We start from the raw sequence: 6,498 nt of genomic DNA, 5'->3' as shown, positions 1-6,498 counted from the left end.
CTTTTAAGACACTAAGATATTAAAGTTATTTGAGCAAATGGCCTGCCCTAAATAAAACAATATGCAAAGGTTGATATAAGAGATGGCGTTTTTTCTTTTCCTGTATCAGAAGTGGATTTTATCAGCATTGCGGAGATTTTCTGGTTCAAAGTTCTAATAGCAGTGTCCTGAAATGAAAGCCACTTCAAGATAAAGAAAGTTTCTGGTTTAAAATATCTTTTATTTATTTATCTACTGAAAGAAATATCAAATTCATGCCTTTTTTTCTCTTGGAATGTTTCTTTTATCTAGTTACTGTATATGACCTCTTATTTAAAAATTTTTTGCTATATTAATCTTGCTCATATAAGAGTGACCTAAGCAAACTAAAGATATAAAATTGAATATCACCAAATATTAAGAGCTAAGAAAAAAAGCAAACAAAGAAAATTCTCCAAGCAAATATCTCTAATTATCTAATGGTTCATACTGACTCTAATAAGTTCAACCCGACAATGTTTAAAGTGAACACCATCAAATCAATGGGTAGGTTCTGACGATGCCAAAAATGAACTAAGAAAAGAATTATGAAATGTTGTTTTGCAATAGGAAAAGGAGTTTTTTTCCCCCTATTTAGAACTTATTCAAAAGATCTGCTTTTGGTCTACACTGAACATAATGATGGCCTAGATCCAAGATTTACAGTCAGACAAGAAAAAATAATTTTCTAAAATTTGTATTCTCTGTATCTAAAAGTTTTGTCCCTTAGTGTATACTTTCCTCTGTCCTACAAAAGTATAGAATGTGTACTTTTTTCTGAGCATCCACAGTGGAATAGAAATCATCCACAATTGAGTGTTTGCCCATTATTACTAAAATTTGAAAAGAGCGATGTGTGAGTGGCTGACAAGGTCATGAAAAGTGATACTTCATTATCCCCTGAGATTTGTCCTTAAGCTCCAGTGTGGAACCTTGGTAGTAGTGAGGTAGAATAGAATGTGAGAACTCTGAAGAAACCTTGGACTAAGACTAGATAGTCTTAGATTTTCTCCTTTCCGATAGGTTTTGCTTTCTTTTAAACATTTATCTCAATGGGAATGAGGAAGTGGATTGAGAAGAATTAAAATAAGTTACCATAATTTTGCTCTAAGAATAAATACTCCAAAGTCTCACCCTCTGGTGCTGTAATATTACTAAAAGAACTTAATGCCTTCTTGACAGAACAATATCTTGCTAGGAATTGAGATTTTTTTAAAGCAATAGAGGTATTGCATAGTAATGGGAATCTTTTGTCAAAGCACCCAAGCTTTTGAAAAGAGAAGCAGGGATTTAGAGAGACAAAAATGCCTGGAACGTTGGCAGGTCAATGTTTAAACTTAATTTTTCCAAAGGAAAAACAGTTTATCCAGCATTTTCATGCCACTTAAAAAAACAGGACAGAAATTTGAACAGAAGCACAGATAAAGCACAAGATATGGTTTGTTGATTTTTATTCTTTTTAATTTTTTTGATTGTTTTAAAACTGCCATTTTCATGTTTGGTTTCCTAAGTCATCTTATGTAGGTCTAGCTATGCTTTTATGGATTTGATGTCAAAATAATTGAAGATCAATTTTTCAATTGACTGGACATTATTTTCCACATTCTGAACAACAACCCTCATTGCTCTACTGATTAATGCTGGCTATACATAGTGTTTCACCAATGATCACAGAAAAAAGGGTTCCATTTAAAAATTCTTTTGTTTTAAATTTTTTATATTTAACTGATACATAGAATCATAAAAGTCACACATATTCATGGGGTACTATATAGTGTCCCAAACATATAGTCATTAGCTAATGTTTAAATCAGGTCAACCAATGGTTTGGATCAAAAATGATCCTAAAAGGTCCATTTGTTTGGAGGTAGGGAATTTGGAAAGTGATTAGCTCATTGGGTGTTAACTTCATGGATAGGTTAATCTGTTCATGAATTCGTAACTAAATGTGCTCTTAAAAGATGGAGGCTGGTCAGAGAAAGTAGGTCACTGAGGAATAACTGGAACTTACATTCTTCTCTGCAGCCCTTTCCTCCCTCCCTCTCTCCCTCTCTCTTTCTCTCTCTCCCCACTCTTCATTTCATCCACAGAGTGAGCAGGTTTCCTCTGCGACAATGTTTTGTTTATTTTTTTTATTACCCCAGCTTACCAAGCTTACCATGGACTGAAGCTAGAAATGGTGATTCTTCAGAAAATGTGATCTGAAATAAATTTCTCTAAATTGTTTTTCTGGGTATTTGTCACAGTGACAGAAATGTAACACAAAGATGAATCTAATTTTTAAAATATATGTTACCAAAATATAAGATAAAAGTGTAGGTGTCATAGTAATTTACAAACTGCATCTGTAGGTTTGTTATACAAATTACTTGTGACTATGCTGGCATGTGTTTATTTAATTTGTTCCTAAGATCAAATTACATGCTCATGGGGTGGTAAAATGGGAAGCAGTAATTTTATCAAATCATTCTTAAAATTACAGAAATAGGGGCTGGGGATTTAGCTCAGCAGTTCAGCGGCCTGCCCTGCAAGCACAAGGACCAGAGTTCAATCCCCGGTACAAAAAAAAAAAAAAAAAATACAGAAACAGACACAATGATAAAAATGAAGTGTAACAAAATTAAACAATAGCTTAATATCAGTTTGATTATAATATGTAGAAATGTAGTCGTCTGGTTTGTAGAATATATTAGAAAGATAAAGCTATATACAAAACTGAAAATAAAAGTGAAAAAGGAAGATGCAGAAAGGACACTCTGGGGACTCCAAAGTCATGAGATTAAGAACCACTAGAATGCTACTATCTCTGAGACTGTCTCACATACTTTTCTCATTGCTGAGACAAAATACCTGATGCTCAAAGTTAAAGGTGGAAAAGTTTATTTCCATTCACCTTGTGTAGAGGTTTCAGTCTGTGGTTGGCTGTCTTCAAGGCAGGGTAGCATGGCAGGAAGCCATCATAGAAAAGAAAGATTCCATTGCAGGGCAGGCAGAGAGCAGCAGCAAGCAGCAAGCTTGCCTTCCCTCTCTCCCTTTATATTTCATACAAGGTACAAACCTATGGGTTGGTACCACTCATACTGAGGGCAGAGCTTCCATTATCCACACCCAGAACTATGCTAAACCTGTTTAATTATGACACATGCTCAATCTCAGTACCGTGCACCCTAGAGTTAGCCACCCTCCAAAAAGCTCCACCTTTTGAGTGCATGAGCCTTTGGGGAACATTAAAATACAAGCCACAATGGATTAATTTCTGTAGGATTTAAGTGTAGTAGCTATCTATTGGTATATAACAAATACTCCTAAACTGAGGTTTAAAACAGGAACATTTATTTTTCACAGCTTCTGCGGATGAGAAACTCCAACGTGGTTTAGTTTCATGTCTCTGCTTCAGGAGTCTGTAGTGATCTAAAGATTCAATGAGGGAATATTCTTCCAAGCTTATTCACAGGATTCCATTCCCTTAGAGTGGTCTACACATGGCTTCCATTCCTTCAGCTGTTGGCCAGAGGATACCCTTGGTTTCTCATCTGATAGGCCTCTCTAACATGATTATTTGCTTTATCAAATCTGGCAATGAGAGAAGGCAGTAGAAGAATAGCCAACAAGAGTGAATTCCTACCTGTTGTCACCCAGTCAAGTAAGCAGCATCTCATCATTCCATCACTCTTGCCCTATTGCATTAATTAGAAGCAAATCACTAGGTCCAGTCCACACTCCAGAAAGGGATTATGTAATGGCATGAATCCCAGGATGAGGGTCACTGGGAGCCATGACATATGCTACCTACCATATTTCCTGTTTATTTCACTTCAACATTTCAGACTACAGGGTTTTTCTGGAGCGGGGAGACTAGAGAAACATATCAATTGCTTATACTTTGATAAATTAATTATGTTGGGTCAAGAGGGAAATAACAAGACAAAAAAAACACTTCTGCTGAAATCTAAAACTCATACAGCAAAGGCTCTTTCTAGAAAGAGAGTAGCATGTGCTCTGTGGAAGATGAGTCCATTGCATGTGTGAAGAATGATATTTGATAGTGAGAATAACTTCACGGTCTATTGTTATAGGGAATACATATAAATACCATGTACTGTTAATTTCTTCCTTTAATTGAAAACTTAAAGCTTATGGTTTTATGTATTTACTACAGTGTTCATTTTTTAATTTTTTGTACTGGGGACCAAACTTGGGTCCTTGAGCTTTGTGAGGCGGGCAGAGGAACAACTGAGCGAAATCCCCTGCCTTATCCAGTGTTTATTCTCCATAAGACTATTTTCCTTCATCATATATTTGGGAATTGAAACTTTATTCTAACTAATACCAATAAGAATAAGTATTGTAATATGAGTTATAGTTCTTATTTCTTACCTCATGGAGTTTAAAATGGAGATAGTTGTTTTTGGACAGAGTATATTCTATTGCCAAATAAGGATTTGTAATTCTCTGTAGTAAGTGATTTTAGAGTTAAACATTTTTGAAGGCTAAGGTATCTAATTTAATTCTTTTCTGTGTAATATAGGCATATGTTTTTCTTCTTCAGGATATTCATTGTGTTATGGCTTATATCTAGATGTTCCCCCACAAAGCCTGATGTGATCATAGATAGGACTTTGCAGAGATAGCTGGATCTAGGGTATGCAAATATGGATTAAGGGTGTGTGATAACTAAATTAGTCCACTGACGGGTTAGTATGGCTCTGAGTGTGGATAATGGGAAGATCCACCCTTGGTGTGGGTGACACCAACCAATAGGTTAGTAGCCTGGATGGAACAAAAGAGAAAGGAAGGCTCACTGCTGGTGCCTCCTGCCTGACTATTTCTCTTCTGCTGTGCCCTTCTGCCATGCTGCTCTGTTTTGGAGCCAGCCAACAAAGGACTGAAAGCTCTACAAACAGCGAACTAAAATAAACTATTCCCCCTTTAATTTTTGGGTGTTGGGTATTTTTTTCCATCAACAAGAAATTAACTAAGACACATGTTTATAAATGTTATAATAAAATATAAATGTGTTTTAAATATGGCAAAGAAAACAATCTTTTTATCAAACTAAATGTTTTAAATACCTTGAAAATAGTGCTAATAAATGTTAGTAATAAATGTTTTGTTATCATGGAATTTTTCAGATTGTTGGGGTGGAATTACAATACCTATTTTCAGGCACACAGGCTATATTGAGAATTGACATGTCTTACATATGATAGAGATATTATTGAGATAATTGAGTATCATTTCACTCAAATAACATTAAAAATTAAACACCTAACTACCACACATCTGAATTAAAGACCCCACAGTAAATCCTACATGGATGAGTTTTTCCTGATTAGATCTTGCCTTTGATCTTTGTATTTTATTACAGCACATAAAAAAATCTTTCAATTAGTGGGGACCATTGTATGCTGATTTGTTCCTTTTAATTATTTTGAATGTAGAATCACTAGAGAGGAAAAAGAACCATGCTAAATTTAAAACCAAGGATTATATATATAAGTAGGGGATATAAACACAGAGCCCACTCTGCTTTATTTACAACACGTGAGCTGTCTGTACAAACAGGTGGCCAGGACTACCAAACAGAAGAGGTGAAAATCATCACCTTTCTATCTTCCTCACTTGCCCAGGCTCTGGTCCTCAATATCTGAGCTGCCATGCTCAAAAGGGAAAGCTCAAAATTAAAAATACAACCAGTATATAAGAAAATAAATGGGGAGCGGAATAGCTGAGGGAGAGGAGTGCTATATTTACAGTAGTTTTATAGACAACCATCCTATCCCAATTCAAACCCTGGTCCACAAAGTGAGGGGTGTCAGGTCCGAGGGAGAGAGATTATGTGTCTACTGGACCAGATGGCCTCCACTCTCAACAATAGGCCCGATTTCAAGTCCATCAGATGAAGAAGGAAAGACACTCATTTCCAAACAAGTCTCCCTTGGGAATACCTGCCTTGAAGTGGGCACAATATCCACACTCCAGCGGAGAGGCGAGGACCTTGAGGTTCTGTTCCCATGGTGTTCTTTGGGAGTTCCAGCCCACAGGAGATGATGATGATGTCAGGGCTCTCCAGATTTGGAAAGTTCCCACTAACCACTGGGACTCTGGCTGCAGTTCCTTGCATTTCTGGCAATAAAAGAAGTCAGGGACATTGGTCTTCCTAATCTTAGCACAGGAGAGGTTGCACACAGGCTGCACTCAATCATAAGGTGTCCTGCAAAGGGCTTTCGGCGGTAACATGCGATCAGATCCCATGAGTCATCACCTGATTCTACCATGATGTCCTCATCCATGACCCGAATCTCGCCTTCACTGGAGCTGGCAACTCCATCTTGGCTTGTTTCAGTGCCTTTACTCTTTGCCTTCACTGTCTGTGGGAGGGGCTCCTTCAGGGTGCACTACAGCAGGAGGTCCAGGGGCCTCAGGGGGCTTGGGAGCACTGGCTTCACTCCCAACTACTGCTGCCATCTCTCCTCCCCC

At 37.1% G+C, this 6,498-nt stretch overlaps 1 pseudogene; it reads right to left on the bottom strand.

Annotated features, from left to right (window-relative positions):
- Window positions 1–3,395: 3,395 nt before the first annotated feature.
- Window positions 3,396–6,498, bottom strand: part of LOC104855473 — a 4,183-nt pseudogene continuing 1,080 nt past the window's right edge.

This window comes from Fukomys damarensis, unplaced genomic scaffold, assembly GCF_012274545.1.
Source record: "Fukomys damarensis isolate Sample0158 unplaced genomic scaffold, DMR_v1.0_HiC HiC_scaffold_36, whole genome shotgun sequence".
NCBI lineage: Eukaryota > Metazoa > Chordata > Mammalia > Rodentia > Bathyergidae > Fukomys > Fukomys damarensis.
The sequence above is the reverse complement of the archived record's forward strand: the minus strand, read 5'-3'. Positions and strand labels throughout refer to the sequence as shown.